The sequence below is a fragment of the Anolis sagrei genome, chromosome 5 (genome assembly GCF_037176765.1).
Source record: "Anolis sagrei isolate rAnoSag1 chromosome 5, rAnoSag1.mat, whole genome shotgun sequence".
NCBI lineage: Eukaryota > Metazoa > Chordata > Lepidosauria > Squamata > Dactyloidae > Anolis > Anolis sagrei.
In genome coordinates this window covers 102,558,005-102,579,682 of record NC_090025.1, presented here as the reverse complement: position 1 = coordinate 102,579,682, position 21,678 = coordinate 102,558,005, and the positions used below count along the sequence as shown (strand labels likewise).

The 21,678-nt window shown below is 41.6% G+C and overlaps 1 long non-coding RNA gene across 1 annotated transcript; it reads right to left on the bottom strand.

Annotated features, from left to right (window-relative positions):
* Nucleotides 1-6,935: 6,935 nt before the first annotated feature.
* On the bottom strand, nt 6,936-18,707 carry LOC137097085 (uncharacterized). Its single transcript, XR_010909964.1, has 3 exons — nt 18,411-18,707; nt 11,997-12,135; nt 6,936-7,176 (listed from the first exon to the last, which is right to left on the bottom strand). It is a non-coding gene; the product is annotated as an uncharacterized lncRNA (long non-coding RNA).
* Nucleotides 18,708-21,678: the final 2,971 nt, after the last annotated feature.

The window sequence follows — 21,678 nt, the reverse complement described above, 5'->3', positions numbered from 1 at the left end:
ACCGCCCTTCTCAGCCCCCAGGCGACTCAGTTGGGGTGTCAAGACGGAGGTGGGATGTCCCGACGAAAGTGGGATGTCCTGACGGAAGTGGACGGTCCCAATGGAGGTGGAATGACTTGAAGGAGGTGGGAGGTCCGAAGGCGGTCGAAGGTCCCGAGGAAGGTGGGACATCCTGACAGAAGTGGATGACTGATGGAGGTGGGACATCCTGACAGGGATGAGATGTCCTGATGGGGGTGGGACATCCCAACAGAGGTGGGATGGTCCCAGTGGAGGAGGGACATCCCAACGGAGGTGAGATATCCTGACGGAAGTTGACAGTTCCAAAGAAGGTGCAACGTCCCAACAAAGATGAGACGTCCTGACAGAGGTGGGATGATCCTGACAGAGGTGGGGCAGTCCCAATGGAGGTTAGATATCCTGACGGAGGTGGGACATCCTGATGGAGGTGAGACATTCCTATGGAGGTGGGATGGTCCTGACCAAAGTGGGATGTCCCAAGAGAAGTGAGATGTCCTGAAGGAGGTGAGGCATCCTGACAGAGGTGGGATGTTGGAACGTCCTCATGGAGGTGGGATGTTCCATCGGAAATGGACAGTCCCAACTGAGGTGGGACATCACAACAGAAGTAAACAGTTCTGAAGGAGATGAGACATCCCGACGGAGGTGCAATGGTCCCAATAGAGGTGGACATTTCTGAAGGAGGTGAAAAGCCCCGACAAAGGTGGGATGTCCTGACAGAAGTGGGACATCCTAACAGATGTGGGATGTCTGGATGGAGCTAAGATGTCCCATCAGAAGTGGATAGTCCTGACAGAGGTGGGATGTCCTGACAGACGTGGAATATCCTGAGGTGGACAGTACCGAAGGAGGTCCACCTGACAGTCTTCCTGGGACATTCCACTTAGGATGTCCTGATGGAAGTGAATGGTCCTAATAGAGGTGGGATGTCTCAATGGAGGTAGGATGTCCCGACAGAGGTGGGACGTCCCAATTAAGGGAGGATGTCCCGAAAGAGGTGGGATTACCCATGGGAGTGGGACATCCTAATGTCTCAGATGGGATGCCCCGACAAAGGCAGCTCATCCCTAAGACTTTGTGTCATTGTGGATGTGAGATGTGCCAAAAGAAATGTGATCATTCATATTAGCAGCTCCAACTGTCTCTTGAGTCTCGTGAACTTTCCGTTGCTGCCGGCGCGAGCGCCGGGTTATTACCATATGTGTAAATCGCAGTGACCACGTGGGGAAATTTCAAGCTAAGCCCAGCTTTTTCCAGTGTTTTCAAAATAATGTCTGCATGACTTCCATCTGTCATATCACTTATCTTCACAAAGCCTGTATAGTCTTCTCTTCTTCCTGCAGCTTCAGCATCAAACGAGCAATGACTGTTCTGAGGTACTCATATCCAAAGTTTCATCTGCTAAAACAGAGGAACACTGTGATGCATTGCATCTTTCAACAATTTTTAGACTGTCTTGGCAAATGTCTATTAGTTCATTCTGATTTTGAGGACTAGTATACTGGACATTCATAGCTGCAGTTTCAAGATGACTTTTCAGGTCAGTGTCTCCTGATTTCACATAAGATCTAAACAAGGCTATCATTGCCATCGTTGTACAAAAGTTCTTCACAAGTATTAGGTTCTGAATCATTGCTCCCTCTTAAAGCCAGTTCTTCTTGGCCACAATGGACAATAGTTTGCACAATTGGCAAAAAAACTTTCTGTTTTCTTCTTTGCTTTATCATGATGACAGGTTACATCAAGACGTTTTCCACTGTGAATTAGCAAGAAGTTTCAGCCAAACATAATTTGTTCCGTAGATTGTTTTTTGAAGACTTGTTATTGCATCTTCCCATTGCAAAAATCTCACACCATCTCACACCAGAAGTGACTTGCAGTTTCTCAAGTCGCTCCTGACACACAAAAATTGCAAAAATGCAACCAATGCACCAAGCTTCTGATGACTACTTATTCTCCAAATACCACAGTACTTACAGAGTGCAACTTGAACATGAAATGACTAGGCTAACCAGGAAATCTGTTGAACCATTTGGGTTGAAAACTTAGATGGCTCTTCTTATCCACAGGAAATACATATCCTGACAATGGGATATGTGGATTTTGCACTAATTGAGCTTTCACTTGGTCTTCAGAAGTAGTCTTGTTCATGTAAAGTCTAACAATGACACAGCTTCTTGTCTTTGCTCCTGTTCCATGGTGTTTTGTTTTTTTTTTAAGCAGGGCTTGTATTAGATGAACCAATGATACACAGATCAGTTTCCAGTTTACACTTGCAATCCAGGTCAAATTCCCCCTGCGCCTTAGGCTTTTTCTGCCCACTGTGGGTGGGCCAACTTGGTTCCACTATGTCAGCAATTGCTGCTATGCGATCTAAATTGGCAGAAAGGTGAGGAATGATAGTGTGACTACATTATCAAAATTTGGTTGAGATAGAGCTTGCAGTTCTGGAGGGACTCTAATTTCTGCTTCTCATATACTTAGCATGGGGATATGGTTAAGCAGTTAAAATTCACGAGTAAACTGGGTTGTTTTTTTAAAACCTGAAAAATTTCGGGGATGTTTTGAATCCCTAAACCACCCCTTTGGCTACAGATTTGTGCTCCAGCATATTGTAGTTTGTGGGAACCCACAATACTTTAACCTAAACTAATAGATGGGAATTAGAGTGGCCAACAGCATATTGTAGTTTGTGGGAATTCCCACCAATTAGCACCCAACACCTGGAAGATAAGGAAGGGGAGTCTGAGAAATGTGAAGCTGGGAACCAAAGTCATTTTCTCATGTGAACTGGTTGTTCAGACAAGTGATGTAATATTTAGATTTATTAGTCAATTACCAAAAGGCTGCAAAAATGAATGGATGTTGTGTGCCAATGAAAATGTACACATGAAATATTTGAATGCAAAGCCTTTATAATGTCTATACTATATGGCAAACTTTAGTCCTGACAATGACAGGATGCTGAGCCTGTACTGTTTCCTTTCAATAAAGTCCTTCCATTCTTTAAGTTGGACGTATACATGAGAGACAGATTAGGTCTGCAGCTGACATACGGTTTCCAGAGTTGTCAGACTTCTAAAATCTCTATGGGATTGACTTTGTTTTCTAAAATATCAATAAAACTGTTTAAATCCTGTTTGGCCGTGTTTTATGTGGGGTTTTCAAAACCCTGCTAGTGGTTTAGCTATTAGAGGAACATGCCTATGCCCTCCACTCTCTGGACTCATAGCCTCGAGAAGTATTAACTGAACTAGCGATAGGCTAGAATGAACCTGAAAGTCATTGGAGTGGCAGCTTCCTAGAAACAGATGTGAAGTCTAGTATTTGTGGTGAGAAATGTCAAGGTTACTTTAACCACTGTGTTTTGGTGGCTATAATTTGGTCAGGAATTTGTTTTGAGACAGAGAGCTTTCCATGCTCAATCACTGCTTGGAAACATTTTTTTCATTTTCCACTTGGCATTTGGAAAAATACCACAATTTACATGTAAAGCTCTAGCCTTCATCTCCCTCTTCCCACCCTGAGGCAAGCATTCATTTTGTATCTTGAATGACAGCTTAAAGAGATAAATTGAGCTCGTTCAGTTATGTGAGGCTGAAGAAATCACGTCCCTCCTCATACTGTTGAACTGATGCTCACATCAGACCAATGATCACAGCCAAACAGTTAAACAAAAAAAAGAATACTTAGCCTAAAATGTTAAGGTTCCCCCAGCCCAAAACAATACCAACACTTACCAATGACAAGTTGGCAAAAATATATTTCAAATTTTGTTTGGTTGAGGAACGCAAACCAAAAAGGAGGTACCAGATGCAAACCAAAAAAGAGGTCTAGAGCTTCCCAACTAGAAATATGGCTAGATCTACACTGACCATATAATGCAATTCTAAACTACATTAGATGGCAGTGCAGATCCAGCATGTTTATTTCAGCCTGTTGTCTACTCTGGTTGAAAGATCGGACCACTCTGGAGAAAAAAAAAACGACTACCACAGCTGAAGTTTCATTGACATGGAATTATTTGGTGTGATCAAATAAAAGCAAATATTGACTTTAATCATTATGTATGATTATGTATGATTTCCTTGTGGATTTCTCTCCACGAAGCTTTATGTAGTAGAGAATCATTTCTTAAAGACAACTGTATAATTTATATATATCTGTTATCGTTGGGGAAAGGGCAATTAGAATTAAAATAAGTGATGAATTGGAATTGGTCATACCTGAGACAACTGGGTTCTTGGGGATACCTCATTCATGTATTTTTGGAAGCATACATACCATGTTTACATGAGCATCCTGAAATACGAGGGTTGAATGAAAAGGATGACTCCACCTTCATAACTCCTCAATAGATGGCTGTACTGGTATGCGGCAGGTACTGGCTTGTTCAGTAGACTCTCCTCTACAGTTTCATTTTGGCAGGAAGCCTTAGAATTGAATGGTTGTGCTGTTAAAGTGCAAAGTATGGAACCCTGCGCAGATGGTTGGTCAATGCAACTTAAGCAATGTGCAATCATTGAATTCTTGACAGCAGAAGGTGTCACCCTAAAGGAGATTCATCAGAGAATGTAAGCTGTTTATGGTGATTGTGTTGATGTGAGTACTGTGCATCGTTGGGCGAGTAAGTTTAAAGGTGTTGAGGTGGGAACATCTGACTTGCGAGACAAACGAGTTGGGTGTCCTGTGACAGCAACCCCCGGGTTTCACAAGCAAAAGGTTGACAGATTGATTCAGGATGATCGTCATATCACTCAGAGAAATTTCAAGCATAATCAGCATTTCACAAGAACGTGTGTGTCACATTATTGTTTTGCTTGGCTATCAGAAGATCTATGCACGATGAGTTGCGGAAACTGAGTGTCGACTTCTTCTGTGACGGCTTCAGAAAACTTGTTCATTGTTGGCAGAAATGTATCCAATTGTCTGGTGATTATGTGGAAAAGTGAATAGTGGTAGTTAAAGAGAACATTCTAAGGATTATTTCTGCATTTGATTTATTAAAATATTCCCATCCAAACCCAAGTAATGAAGGTGGAGGCATTACTTTTCATTCAATCCTCATATCTCTATGTAGATTTGGTCTGGCCGATCTTTACGCAATTTCTTCATCTAGCTCTATAGTTCCTTGCAGTATTATTTAATACAATCTGAGAACAGAGTTCTGTAAAATGGGGTACTGAGGAACTGCTTCTCAATCTTTTGTATGCAGTCCAATTTGTTCATGATGATATTTAGATCCTGTTAAAATATGTCAGTATTGTTTGTAGTACAATCATGTTTCGTATAGCTAAGTTTTTATGATAAATTGTGTTGTCTGCTAATTATGTCAGCTTGACTGAATTGGCAGAAACAGTCAATATACAATCTAGTCCAGATTTGTGATGATTCAGAAGAATCTGTGCAGAATTTGTCTTCTTGTAATATGGAAATAATAAGAATAAACTTTCTATATGTTTATTGATGCCTTTTGTGTGTGTGTGTGTGTGTGTGTGTGTATGTGTGTTTATATTTTCTAAGTTCTCTTGGGTCTCAGCAATGGAAAAGGATATAAATAAATCAGTCTTAGTATGATGATAGGATGAATATCTGTTATATGTCCACATATTCCTGGAAAGAGAGATGACTGTGTCTCTGTGAACTGATTAGTGCTATGATGACGTTTGGTTTCCTTTCATGTTATGCCATCAGAAATACTTTGATTGTATTTCCTTGCAATGGTATGAAAAAATGTGGACACGAATTGTATAATGTAAGAAGAATAGGTGTTTCAATACCATTGGGATAATTTGTCAGAAATAGCTTTGTAGAGGTGTGCAAATCGGCTAAAGGGCATACCGTTTCGGGGTCCATTTTTGGCTAACCCCTCATTCTGTTTACTAAGAAGTTACTTGAATCGAGAGGGGTGTTGTCATTTTCATTCTGCAAAGATTTGGCCCATTGACTACAACTTTAAAGGCTTAATCCTCAGTCATTTTAAGGCCTATCTGCATGAAACCTACCTCAGTTTTAGACCCCATTTACAACTGCAGGCCTGCAAAGTTTAAAAACAATTCATCAATCTACTGACTTTTTAAGAATTACTTTAAGTTTTAACTGTAACATTTTCAAAAACAAGACAAATCGCAATCAGCCAATCAGAGCATGGACACAACTGAGGTTGAACATGACCCCCTCCCCACACCCAATAAAAGATAGTAACTTATACTTTTGCTAAGGACAAGGACCCTTCCCAGATAGTGTGTATCATTTAATCAAGGTTTTTATGCCCTATTTTCACATATTTATAGCAGAAGGTAACAGATTTATTACTGAAAACCATGCCACAAAAGTATTTTACTTTTTCCATCCGACACACAACTGGGCCAGAGAGTTAACAACTCTCCAAATGGTTCCCCATCTCAGTCAATGACTCACAAACAAAAGGGACTCTCTTTTGAGCTGAGAAACATTTACATATCTAGGCTAAAGGTTAGCCAGGAGAAACATTAAGCTTCTCTCAACCAAAACTGCAAACCAGATTACTCTATTGTCCCCATATCACGGCTCAAGAAAAATCTGGATTCTGGCCATCTCGCCAGACCTCAGTGTTGATTACCACCCCTCATCACAATAAGCCGGTCAGCTGGAAGGCCCCTGAAGACTTGCCGACCACGTGGACATCACATATTTCCATAATCCACTCAAGTTTTCATTGTTTCCCTCTCATCCCACCTCCCTCTCTCCTGATTGGCCGGGAGGCCGAAGCGGCGTGAGCTCACCCATTGGTTAAGGTGCTCAGTAGGTAGCTGAGTTTCCTCCCAGCTGTAGAATGCCGACCAATCAGCACCAAGCCGGCTGAGGGGCAGGGAGCGGGAAATTCAAATCTGACAACTCTGTATATGTATAAAAAGGCTTTACTCTGTATTCAATGTATGTCTGCTTAACAAATGATCGCGGTATGACATCCTTTCCAGCTGGATCGCAATAAACAACTCGGTGGCTTTTCTTCAACTTGGTGAGACCTTTTATTGGGAAAAATCAAGGAAAAATATTGGGTGCTTCTTTCTGTCTCGCCAGGGCAACGAACTCTTTGATGAATTTGATTGGTCTCTGCCTCCTGGCAAAGACCCCTAAATTCTTGCTCGATATCACAACCAGGCTTTTTATTGGCTGAGAAAAAGAGAGAGAAAAAACTTCAGCTCCCATAATGCTCCAAGAGGAACTCAGAGACTTTTCAATGCCTGCCCCATGCAAGTGCTGCTGGGAAAGTGAGTTCCCAGCAGGGCCCTCCATGGAGGAGAAGTCTAGGAAACTTTTAAAAAGAAAAGGACCGATGCTGCTGCCAGGGAGAGAAAAAAGACGCTGCAATAATCCCATCTTCTCCAGAAGTCCCGCTCAGACCCCTGCCTCAGGTATATTTCAGACTTAACTCCATCCTCTCCAGTAGCCAATAAAATCTGGCTCTCTTAATCCATTTTGCCGAGCTTTTCAGTTCTCTCGCCCCCTTCTGTTTTTGGAGAATATATGAAACAGACCACCAAATATTACAAATCATTTTTGTTCAAAGTGACTCAGGCCCAAGCCTAGTGCTTTGAGTGTTGGATTATGACTCTGGAGACCAGGGCTCAAATCCACACTCAGCTATAAAAACCCACTGGGTGATCTTGGCCAAGTCACTCTTTCAGCCTCAGAGGAAGGCAAACAAATCTTGCCAAGAAAGTCCTGTGGTAGGTTCACCATAAGTCAGAAATGACTTGAAAGGCACACAACAACAACAGGCATTACAAAACTGGTATCATTGGAGTAAATTAATGGAATTTTGTATATTTAATCTCTATTAGTTTTTCATTATTACTGAAAATATAGCTGCTGCATTTTCTCCACAGTAACTGGGAACATTCCTTCTTCGAAATCACCCACATACCCAGCTCAGATACAGACTTATAGAGAGAGAGGCCAATCTTTTTTTAAAAGCAAAGACTCCAAGAAGGTAAACATATGTGAATGTTTATATCAAGAAAAATGGTGCTGGAAGGTGCTAAGAACTACTTTTAAATATTGGAAAGAAGCTCAGAGTAAATTTTAACAAAAATGAAAGCAGGCTATTGAAGAAGTAGACTTATGAATATGATGTGTGGCATATTTTCAGATCCAAAAAGTTAGCCTCGATTGCATCATGGCACCATTACAGCATGCAGTAAGCCAGTCAACTTTTTTGGTTGAAACACCGGCTAAGTTCTTCTATGAAAAAAGGCAAGGCAAAACAACAGTTGAACAAGAAATCTATGGAACTGTACAATTATTTGCGGTTAGGACACATCCATGTAAGAAGACCCTTCTCTGAAAGTTCCAAGATACTCAAGGCTCTGTTGCTTAAGCAATTTGAAGTGTTTGGAGATCTATCGCTTGAGTTGCTGACATAATTAATGATTTCATTAAGGCTATGAAAGGGGGCATTTGTATTCGTTCTGGCATGGACAAGCCTAGTTCATGTCTTAAGCCATGTTGCCTTTGCCCATCTAGAAGGCTGGGCCTCTAACTGCCAAAGTTCAAAGCCAAATATTATACTGGGCTATGATATTCCCCACCATGTCAAGAACCTGACATATGAGCATAAACAGCCACTATGGATTACATGTTGGCAGAGAATTGTTCCAAATTTTGAACAATAACACAAATATGAAGAATCTATTTCCAGTAGCCTGATTCTGTCCCCTTCCTTCTTTTTTTAAAATTAAGTTATTTATTTTTCAATGAGTATATGTATATAAGTTATGCTTGGCTAATCCATCCCTTCCAATGTGTGCTGTGGATCCTTGACAATTTATAGAAAACTACAAGAGTTCCTCACTGGGTTAAACATAAATGAACTACATTTGTTTTGTACCTAGTTAAGAATAATCTTCTCATTATAAAGTTTTCTCTATCATTCCATATTCTTAAACAAAGTATCACTGAGGTCATTAACAAGACCGAGTAGATAGAGGTAACATTACTTGTTTTCTGTAAAGGTTAAATCCAATTTAAAAATTAACTATAGCCAAGACCTCACATATTCAGGGGAAGAAATACTGTTAGGGTTGGCTCACACATGGAATAAACTCTCCTGTCCTTTGGAGCCGGGATCATCATCATCATCTGAATTTTCTTCCTCATCCTAACTAATTGGTAGTAGAAAAAGCATCAACATTTCTGAGGTTGCAAAAGATGGAATAGGAAAGTAGATAGCTATATATAGGTATGGTATGACAGGCCACCTAGTTTTATATTTATTGATTGATTTACTTACGACATTTATATGCTGACCTTCTCACCCTGAAGGGGACTCAGAGCAGCTTACAAGTAACAAGTAAATACAATATATTATATTATTACCATAACACAATATTAATATTATATATTGTCATGGTTGGTCCTGAAAAGGTCCGTTAGTTGTTTTGCTTGCTTGCTTGCATGCTGCAAGTTGCTTCTGGAGTGAGAGAATCAGCCGTCTATGAAGACGTTGCCCAGGGGACGCCCGGATGTCTTGCAATCCTGAGAGGAGGCTTCTCTCATGTCCCCAGTTCTTAAGAAATGGGGCTACAAAGTGGAATTCACGACATGCGAGTGTGGAGAAGAGCAAACCGCTGACCATCTGCTGCAATGCAACCTGAGCCCTGCTACATGCACAATGGAGAACCTGAGGCACTCCAAGTGACCAGATACTGGTCAAAGGACATTTAATCAACTACCAAGCTTGCAAACTTTGTGTTTTGTCTGTTTGTTTGTTTTGTTAAAAATGTAATACAAATGTCTGGTTGCTCCTGACACAATAGATAGATTAGATAGATAGATAGATAGATAGATAGATAGATAAATTATATTATATATTACATTGTACTATAACATTATAATGTAATATTATTAGTAATATTACATTTAATATAAAATATATAATTATAATATCATGTTATTATTAGTAGTAGTAGTATATTGTATTACATTATAATATTATCAATATTACATGTATATACAATTATATTATATAACATTACATTACATTACATTATATTATAAGCACAGTGCAGGAGACAAGATGGAACTGCCTTCCTGGCCCCTCTCTTCACTCTGATCTCAGAGCAGCAGTTGGTGCTGGAGTGGGGGGGGGGGGGGGGGGGCTCCCAACTTATACCAATTTAACTGCTATGACTCATTGTTATGGAAGCACGGGAATTGTAGTTTTATGAGATCTTTAGCCTTTTTTGCCAAAGAGTACTGGCGCCTCACAGAACTACAGATCCCTTGATTCCATTCCATTGAGCCATGACAGTTAAAGTGGTGTCAAACTGCATTACTTCTACAGTGTAGATGCACCCCAGTCTCAGCCATGGTGCTCCCAAGGCATACAACCTTCCTCAATAAAAGTCCATTCAAAAAGAAGAACAAAGTATTGTTGACAGTAGTGTAGAATTACTCAAAAATTTATAGCTAAGGAAGTTCATATTGCCCTCCTAATGTAGTTGGACTGGAACTCACATCAGCCCTAACCACCACTGCCAATAGCGAAGGATATTTGATGTTGTACTTCAGTCACATATTTCCTTTTCTGATTTTTTTAGAAAGATAACACAATCAGAGATATAGGCACACATTAAAGAATAATCAACATGTTTTGTTGTTAATTGCTGTCATGTTGGCTTCAACTTATGTTGAAGCCAACTTATGTTGAAGCCCTATAGCAAAGTTATCATCAACGCTACTCACATCTTGTAAACTCAGGATTGTGGCTGCCTTGATTGAGTCTATCCAGCTGTAATTCATTCTTATTCTTTTTCTACTGTCTCCCAGTTATGAGCTTTGTCTTCTAATGATGGGGTCAAAATACGATATTCTAAAATTGGCATTTTTGTTTCATAAGAAGAGCTCAAGCTTGAATTGCCCCTCATTGTTGTTGAATGTTTTCAACTCATTCCAGATTTACGGCCATCCTAAGGAAAATCTATCACAAAGTTTTCTTGGCTAGATTTGCTCAGAGTGGGTTTTACCTTTACCTTCTTCTGAGGTTGAGGAAAAGTGACTTAAGGTTACCCAATGAGTTTCCATTTCTGAGTGGAGATTCAAACTCTGATCTCCAGAGTCATCTCTCTATACTAAACCATTGCACTATGCTCTGTTTGTCATTTTAGTCATCCACTATATCAGACTCTCCTCTATTTCATTTCAAATACATTCATTCTCATCTCTTCAGCTTTCTTCACAGTCATACATAAAAATCAAAACTACAAAGCCATGGATAATCTTGATTTTGATATTCAATCATAAAGGATTTTATCAAATTCCTTTTTAACTGTCCTTTCATAACCTACTCTTCTTATTTCTTGATTTCTGACTCAGCCAAGATATAGAAATTATTTGATGATAATGTGATCCCTATATTTATGGGAACAGTATCTATAGTTTTATTTATCTGTGTCTAACAAGATATGTCATCTTTACGCATTTTTATGAGCCCACCTAGTGGCTGTTTTAGACATTTACACAAATTTGTTAGCAACAATGTGCAGTATGGTATTTATAGTGGACTTTCCAGAAAATGCTCCAGCTGTACTTCATAAAATGGAAAATCAATTTGTTTAGCAAATCTTGCAACTGCTGATTTATTATCAGTAAATGATTGACTTTTACATCTATTCCATATGCTTATATATGCAGGGTCATGTTAAAACGTCTTGGACAAAAAGGGGTCCCAACTGGAAAAAAAGAGATCTGACCAAAATATAACATAATGGCACTATTACATCAGTCTGGATAATATACTCCTGTTGATGGCGTCCAGACTTACTTTGGCTTTTTTGGTTTATTTTCCAAACTATGTAAGCCTGTACTTAGTTCAGAAAATGAGCTGAACTAAGATAACCAAAGGAAAACAAACTATACCACTGCTATTGTCAGGGCTGATGAGTATTACATATTTATAAGTAACACAATGAAAATAATGCATGGACTCTCACCTTATCTGTCAGGATTACATCTTTCATGTTCTTTCCCTCCATTGGCCTGTTAATCAAATCACCTCTTGCTCACTTCCAGTGCCAGGCTCTCATGGAAACAGTCTTGGAACATTGTACTTCCCATAATAGACCCATGAATCTGTCAAAGCAAATTCCTAGCTAATGAGAACTTGCAATCCGGGTTTACATCAACATTGAAAAACAGAATTTCCCCATCATTCAATATACATGCCTATAGCATTAGGAACACAAAAGTGAACAGAGACATAGAGTACACTAATGTTCTGCCATACAAGTTTACCATTCTGCCATACACAATCAAAGCACTCCCAACAGATAACCATCCAGCCTGTTTAAAAACCTCCAAAGAAGGGGACTCACAATTCTCAGAAGCAGTATAGTCCTCTATTGAACAACTCTAACTGTTAGGAAGTTCTTCCTGTAGTTTGAATCCATTGGTCCATGTCTCTGAAGCAGAAGAAAATTAGCTTGCTTCATCTTCAATATCATCCACAATTATTTGTTTCTAGAACCTTTCCTGGTATCGAAGTCAAACTGACTTGTTGCTCAAGTCCTCATCAAACCCCCCCCCCTTTTTTTTTTATGTTTTGGAGCAACACTTGCCTTTTTCCAGTTTGCTAAAACCCCTTCTCTAATCCAACAATTCTCAAAGATTTTTTGACAGTGGCTCTGAGATTACTTCTGCGAGTTCCTTTTGAATAATTTGGTGGAATTCATTTGGCCTTGGAGACTTGAATTCATTTAAAATAGTAAAATGTTCTTTTTAAATACTTTTTTCTATTCTGACCTGTATTCCCTTTACTGCACAATTTAGTCTGTGTATTATTAAAGACTTTCATGGCCGGAATCAGGGGTGTTGGGTGGTTTCTAGGCTGAACAGCCATGTTCTAGCAGCATTTTCTCCTGACATTTCACCTGCATCTATGGCTGGCATCTTCAGAGGACCATCTGAGATGCTAGCCACAGATGAAGGCAAAATGTCAGAAGAAAATGCTGCTAGAACATGGCCATACAGGCCGGAAACTACACAACACCCCCATTTATTCTATTTTTGCCAATTAGAATGTCGCTTTCCTTTTGGGACAAGACTGAAACAAAAAGGGTTATAAACAATACGATCTTTTCTATGTCCATTAGCATTTCACTATCTTCCTTCCTATTACAGGATGTTTCAAATGATGGATCCAATTTCAAAGCAGTCAGATGATAGCAGTTTAACAGTTATAAACAGTTATCAAGTTTTCAAGTTCTACTAACCAGGGAAAAAAAATCTAAATGATAACTCTAAAAACGGAGACTAGTTCATTAGGTCTTATGTTGTGGGGCCACCATCTTGTGAATGCCAGGGCATGGGGGAACCAGACCTTCAAGTGTCTCAACTTCATACTTTTTTGTACATGGAGATTGGGGAAATGAGCCAGAATTGTGGTCAGGGCACAGTTTCAGGGAAGAGGACTGATGATCTTGGGGTCAATCTTACATCCCACACGTGCTGCAGAAGCTGAATTCTAAATCTCAGACCTTCCAAATACAAAATAAAAACATTCTCAGCCCAAATTGCTTTCCTCAAAAAGGAAACAGGAGAAACAAAATAATAGGGGGCAGCATGGTGTAGTGGTATGAGCATTGGACTATGATGGAGACCAGATTTAGAATCCCTCCTCAGTCATGAAAATCCTCAATGTGACGTGGGCAAGACACACTCTCTGTTTCAGAGGGAGGCCAAGGTAAATCTCTTCTGAATAGACTGTGCCAAGGAAACCCTGTGATAGGGTCACCTTAGGGTCACTATAGCTCTGAAATGACTTAAAGACAAATAAAACATTAAAATATTAGTATTGACAAACTTTTATATTTGTATTCTTGTCTATTAGTCATTGCCTTTGGCGGATGGATTGGTTTGTCTCTGCTGAGTGCTAAGATTAATGACCTGTGAACTATTCTATACTTGGTTGTTGTAGGTTTTTTCGGGCTATATGGCCATGTTCTAGAGGCATTCCCTCTTGACGTTTTGCCTGCATCTATGGCAAGCATCCTCAGAGATACTGAGGTCTGTTGGAACTAGGAAAATGGGTTTATATATCTGTGGAATGACCAGGGTGGGACAAAGAACTCTTATCTGTTGGAGCTAGGTGTGAATGTTTCAAGTGACCACCTTGATTAGCATTTGATGGCCTGGCAGTAGTTTGGTGTGGCTTGTTGATGCCTGGGGGAATATTTTGTTGAGAGGTGATTAGATGTCCCTGATTGCTTCCCCTCTCTTGTTTTGCTGTTGTAATTTTAGAGTTTTTTTTACTAATGGTAGCCAGATTAATCTATTGATCTCTCACTCGCTTTCTGGTATCGGTTATTTTTTATTCTGACTAGTCTATTCCCTTTAAGAAATATTAAATAATTACACTTTTACATTTAATAATATATGACTAGCTCATGAACCCGCATTTTTATGCCTGAAACTTCCACACTATCTCATTTTTCCCCTCTGCCTTTCTGAAATTGACACTGTGTTCTTCCTTTCTACCCTTTGCCTTCCTTTTGGTGCCAGTCTCAGAAGAAAGAAACACATTTTTATGAGATCATGCTTAGCACTTGGCTTGCTCTCTGAAATTCCAGTGTTAGGAAATAGCAGGTGGGAGCAGGAAGAAGCTATGCAAAACCTTTGGTTTCTGTCAACCAAATCAGGTTCCTACAAGTACAGATATTAATGTGTGCCTTGAGTTCAGATTAAGTAAAACGATAGGTTGCTATATGTTACATGGAGTACGTGATTATGTGTGCAGTGATTCAGCAGAGAGAGGGCTGATAATGTTGCTTTTTAGGACTTTTTGATTAATGGAGAAGTGATGTTGTCGGTCACCCCAGGTTTCCCAGCTTTCATGTCTCCTCCAAACTGAGGTGTAGTATTTACCGTAACTGCTAGGTGCCCGCAAAGATAGTATTGGCAGCTTTTGTCTAAGTATTAGGTTATTAGTACCTGGAGGGTCTGTATGCCTTTTTCCTTGAATGAGCTGTTAAGATCCATTAGGCTAACAAAAGACTGGCTTTCAATAGAGATGAAAATATCCAGAACAGGTTTGTTCAGTTGTCTGCATTTTTAGATACTATTCACGGGTATGGTGATGGGGACTAACAACGAGTTTCTGCATTTTATAATCATTGTTAAATAACCAGATTTGTGCACTCTTTGTTAAAATGTTTTATTGGTTTGTTGTAGGTTTTTTGGGCTATATGGCCATGTTCTAGAAGCATTCTCTCCTGACGTTTCACTTGCATCTATGGCTAATATCCTCAGAGGTTGTGAGGTCTGTTGGAAACTGGGAAAAACTGTGTTTATATATCTGTGGAATGTCCAGGATGGGAGGGACTCTTGTCTGTTGGAGTTAATTGTGAATGTTTCAGTTGGCCACCTTGATTAGCATTTGATGGCCTGGCAGTTTTTAGGTGTGGCTTGTTAGTGCCTGTGGGAATATTTTGTTGAGAGGTGATTAGATGTCCCTGATTGTTTCCCCTCTGGAGTTCCCCTGTATTTGAGTGTTGTTTTGCTGTTGTAATTTTAGAGGTTTTTTTAAATACTGATAGTCAGATTTTGTTCATTTTCATGGTTTCCTCCTTTATGTTGAAATTGCCCACATGCTTATGGATTTCAATGGCACTAACAAGCCACACCTAAAAACTGCCAGGGCATCAAATGCTAATCAAGGTGGCCAACTGAAACATTCACACCTAACTCCAACAGACAAGAGTCCCTCCTCCCACCCTGGACATTCCACAGATATATAAACCCAGTTTTTCCCAGTTTCCAACAGACCTCACGACCTCCGAGGATGTTTGCCATAGATGCAGGTGAAATGTCAGGAGAGAATGCTTCTAGAACATGGCCATATAGCCTGAAAAACCTACAACAACCCAGTGATTCCAGCCATGAAAGCCTTTGACAACACATCAAAATGTTTTATTTTATATCTTCACACTAGACATTCTCTTAGAGCGCTTTTTTTAAAAGTATAGAATATGAACATGAAAGGCACTGAGGACTACTTCAACCAAAGAAGTCAGCCATAGCAGAGCACCTGATGAACCAACCTGCACACAGCATATTATTCGAGAACACAGAAATGCTGGACCACTCTCACAACCACCGTCAGACTACACAGAGAAGCCATTGACATCCACAAGCATGTGGACAATTTCAACAGAAAGGAAAAAACCATGAAAATGAACAAAATCTGGCTAACAGTATTAAAAAAAACTCTAAAACTACAACAGCAAAACAACAGAAGGGAAACAAGGGACATCTAATCACCTCTCAACAAAAGATTCCTCCAGGCACTGCCAAACCATCAAAGGCTAATCAAGGTGGTCAGTTGAAACATTCACACCTAGCTCCAGCAGACAAGAGTTGTTCTGGTACGGCTGTACCAGGAGCTCCAATTTTGTTTGCTTTGCATTAAATGTTTGTTTGCAGTCCTAGGTTTCAGAGACTCTGCAGATAGGTGGTTTCTTTTGGTTGCAGTTATAGGGCAAGCCACATGTCCATCATCATTAAGTTTTGGTCCCACCCCTTGCTCAGGGCAATTGGAAAGGGAAGGGAGCCATTTTTTAGTTAGTCTTAGCCAGGTTAGCCTATGTACAGGACGTGTGTAAACGTCCCCTCTACAAAAGCTTCAACCTTTAAGAATTTCCAGGGTTACAGAAATTCCAACAGAAACAGAAGGAAAAGAGTCTCCAAAGGCTTTCCGGGGAAACAGTCCTAAAGATCAAAGAACTCCAGCTGAAGAGACTACAGCCCTTGCTGGTAGGTCCACTCGATGCTTTGAGACGCAGTTCAACGTGGTAGTGGTGCCCACATCAGTTAGGTTTAAGTTTACAGTCAGCCTGGGAGAAGTTAAAAAGGGGGTTTTCCTTTAAAGTAAAGAAGTTATTGAAGACAGTTGCCTGTCCTTCATGGGCAAGATTAGGAATTCACCAGTTACCTAAAAGCTTGGAATCATTTACTTAACTTTACTGAAGACAAGAGAAGTTTCTGTTTGATTGTTCATTAATAGAGACTTTGTTGTACTTTTCAAACCATCTAAAGACTGTTTGCGGTGGAAACCTCTGAGAACTTCTCTTTGGGCCCCCTGGCTTCCTGTTGGGCAAAGGTTGCACGTCCTGTTTTAAAGACAACTATTTACAGGCCCACATTAACAACCTCAGATATGCAGATGACACCACTCTGATGGCCAAAAGCGAGGAGGAGCTGAGGAGCCTTCTAATCAAGGTGAAAGAAGAAAGCGCAAAAGCTGGGTTGCAGCTAAACATTAAAAAAACCAAGATTGTGGCAACAAGAATGATTGGCAACAGGAAAATAGAGGGAGAAAATGTGGAGGCCGTGACAGACTTTGTATTTCTAGGTGCAAAGATTACTGCAGATGCAGACTGTGGCCAGGAAATCAGAAGACGCTTACTTCTTGGGAGGAGAGCAATGTCCAGTCTCGATAAAATAGTAAAGAGTAGAGACATCAGACTGGCAACAAAGATCCGCCTAGTCAAAGCCATGGTATTCCCTGTAGTAACCTACGGATGTGAGAGCTGGACCTTAGGGAAGGCTGAGCGAAGGAAGATCGATGCTTTTGAGCTGTGGTGCTGGAGGAAAGTTCTGAGAGTGCCTTTGACTGCGAGAAGATCCAACCAGTCCATCCTCTAGGAAATAAAGCCCGGCTGCTCATTGGAGGGAAGGATACTAGAGACAAAGCTGAAGTAATGTATTGTCGAAGGCTTTCATGGCTGGAATCATTCAGTTCTTGTGGGGTTTTTCGGACTATATGGCCATGTTCTAGAGGCATTTCTCCTGACGTTTCGCCTGCATCTATGGCAAGCATCCTCAGAGCTGAGGTCTGAAGTACTTTGGCCACATCATGAGGAGACAGCAAAGCCTAGAGAAGACAATTATGCTGGGGAAAGTGGAAGGCAAAAGGAAGAGGGGCCGACCAAGGGCAAGATGGATGGACGGCATCCTTGAAGTGACTGGACTGACCTTGAAGGAGCTGGGGGTGGTGACGGCCGACAGGGAGCTCTGGTGTGGGCTGGTCCATGAGGTCACGAAGAGTCGGAGACGACTGAACGAATGAGCAACAACAACATTTACAGGCCCAACGCGCGACAGAACATGAGTCCTTTGTCCCACCCTGGTCATTCCAGAAATATATAAACCCATTTTCCTAGTTCAAACAGACCTCACTACCACTGAGGATGCTTGCCATAGATGCAGGCGAAACGTCAGGAGAGAATGCCTCTAGACCATGGCCATATAGCCCGAAAAAACCTACAACAACCCAATATTACAAACTACAAAAGGGCGAGAGGTGTTTGCAGAATCCTATTGTGCAAAAGTAGGTGCTTCCCAAGGCTTACCCAATGAAGTGACATGTCCTGACCACTGTCAAAGCCTCTTTGAGCGCACTCACTAACGCCTCCCCTCACAGGCGTTGCTAACTTCGAAGAGGCCTTCGCGCGGGTCCCTCCGCTGGGCATGTGTGGGCGCGCGCCTCTGCCCCGCAGCACGTGACGTCACGAGGCCGCGACAGGGAACGAGGGAAACCAAGGCCGAGGCACGCGCCTGTGTCCTGTGGGCCACCATGGACAGCTCACCGTCCTGGGCCCGCCCTCCAGGCCACCCGCCGGCCTTCAAGGCAAGGCAAACAGCTCCGCAAGGAGACAACCCGGTCCTGTTTTTTCCCCGCCTGGACTTCCGCCAGGCTTCCCCAGCGCGTGCCAGCAGCATTCACCACGGAGCTATATATAGAAGGAAACAGACTTTATGAATTAAATAACTGAATCCTTGCCCTCTTCGAAATTGAAAGTCAATCTAAAGGGGGGAAACGAGGGGGAGGGAGGGAGGGAGGAGAGAGACACACACAGAGCCTGCTCGAGTCTAAGAAGCAGGCTGCAAGTTTGGCAAAACATCCTTCGCTTGGTTGTTGTTTTTTCTTTCTTTCGCGAAAAAGAGATAAAAGAGGAGCAGCTCCGACGGGTCGAACCTGCTCGTGGAGCTCAGCGGTAGAGTTGAGTTGGAGGCAAAGATGGGATCGGGAGGCAAAAATATAAACACAATGCCAAAGGGGGAAGCGGCTCCCAGTTCCAAGGAGCAATGGCATCAAACTAAAGGAAAGGAGATTCCACCTGAACATGAGAAAGAACTTCCTGACTGTGAGAGCTGTTCAGCAGTGGAACTCTCTGCCCCGGAGTGTGGTGGAGACTTTGAAACAGAGGCTGGATGGCCATCTGTTGGGGGTGCTTTGAATGCTGTTGGGGGTTAGACTGGATGGCCCATGAGCAGACATGTAGCGGGGGGGGGGCGCTTTGGGGGCTTCAGCCCCCCCCCCCCCAAATTCTCATGGTGGCCCGCGAAAAGGCCTTACTGGTGCATTATTTAAACTGTTATGTTTATTCATATCATGATCTGATCACCATACTCAATATATCCCATATGCATGGGGGTATTGGGGTAACAATACAAAAGGTTTGCTAGGGTAAACACTCTTTCACTCAGACTCAGCCCCCCCCCCCGAATCAAACTCAGCCAGCCCCCCTCCCCCCCCCCCCCCCGAAACAAAATCCTGGCTACTGGCCTGCCCATGAGGTCTCTTCCAACTCTATGATTCTACTAGCCGTCCCCTGCCAGGCGTTGCTGTGGCCCAGTCTGGTGATCTGGAAAACAAAGTAATGAGAAAGTGTTGGTGTCTAATATATGTAATTTCTTTATGTTTGTGGGTAAACAGTATTTCTTGCTGTTTCTTTGTCAGTATTGATGTGGAGATTGTCTGGTTTGCCTACTCTGGAACATGCAACATATAATTGTCCTTCTTTAGGGGTCCCTTTCAAATCTAGGATACTATATCTGTGTGTGTGTGTGAATCATATATATCTATCTATATCTATGGCTGGATGGCTGTTTGTCAGGAGGGCTTTGATTATGTTTTCTTGCCCTAGTGAAGGGAGTTGGACTGGATGGCCTTAAGTTTGGGGGTTCTGTGTGGGAAGTTTGCCCCAGTTCTGTTGTTGGTAGGGTTCAGAATGCTCTTTGATTGTAGGTGAACTATAAATCCCAGTAACGACAACTCCCAAATGTCAATGTCTATTTTCCCCAAACTCCATCTTTGTTCATATTTGGTCATATGGAATATTTGTGCCAAGTTTGGTCCAGATCCACAGTGCTCTCTGGATGTAGGTGAACTACTACTCCCAAACTCAAAGTCAATGCCCACCAAACCCTTCTACTGTATTCTGTTTGTCTTGGAAGTCCTGTGTGCCAAGTTTAGTTCAATTCCATCAATGGTGGGGTTCAGAATGCTCTTTGATTGTTGGCGAACTGTAAATCCCAGCAACTATAACTCCCAAATGACAAAATCCATTTTTTGAGTTATGGTCACTCGTTGGCCTGATAGGTGTATTGCTATGGCCCACATGGGGGTTTTGTGTGGGAGGTTTGGCCCTATTTCTATTGTTGCTGGGGTTCAGAATGCTGTGTGACTGTAGGTGAACTATAAATCCTGGCAACTACAACTCCCAAATGTCAAGATTCTATTTTTCCCAAACCCCACCAGTGTTCACATTTGGGCATATTGAGTATTCTTGTAGAGTTTGGTCCAGATCCATCATTGTTTGAGTCCACAGTGATCTCTGGATGTAGGTGAACTACAATTCCAAAACCAAAGGACACTGCCCACCAAACCCTTCCAGTATTTTCTGTTGGTCATGGAAGAACTGTGTGCCCAGTTTGGTTCAATTCCATTGTTGGTGGGGTTCAGAATGGTCTTTGATTGTAGGTGAACTATAAATCCCAGCAACTACAACTCCCAAATGACAAAATCGTAATTTTTTTGAGTGAAGGACATACATTGGGTTATTAGGTGCCTTGTGTCCAAATTTGGCGGCAATTTGTCCAGTGGTTTTTGAGTTATGTTAACCCCACAAACGAACATTACAATTTTATTTATTTAGATAGATAGATAGATAGATAAGGTAGGTAAAGGTAGTCCCCTGACATTAAGTCCAGTCATGTCTGACTCTGGGGTGTGGTGCTCATCTCCATTTCTAAGCCAAAGAGCCAGCGTTGTCCGTAGACACTTCCAAGGTCATGTGGCCAGCATGACTGCATGGAGCGCCGTTACCTTCCCGCCGGAGTGGAACCTATTGATCTACTCACATTTGCATGTTTTCGAACTGCTAGGTTGGCAGAAGCTAGGGCTGACAGCGGAAGCTCACGCCGCTCCCCGGAATCGAACCTGCGACCTTTTGATCAACAAGCTCAGCAGCTCAGTGCTTTAACCCACTGCGCTACCGGGGGCTCCCTAGATAGATAGATAGATAGATAGATTAGATAGATAGATTAGATAGATAGATTAGATAGCTAGCTAGCTAGATTAGCTAGATAGATTAGCTAGATAGATAGATTAGATAGATAGATAAGATAGATAGATAAGATAGATAGATAAGATAGATAGATAGATAAGATAGATAGATAGATAGATGAGGGCTTTTGCAACCCCGCTCCGTGGAGATCGAAGCAGAAACAGGCAAGCCCACTCAGATCTCTGTGGAGAGCTCTTTCCAGCTCAATGTGGACCGTTATTTGGGAGTAAGTAGAGCTTCCCTTGAGGGAAGAGGTCGAGGCTTCCTG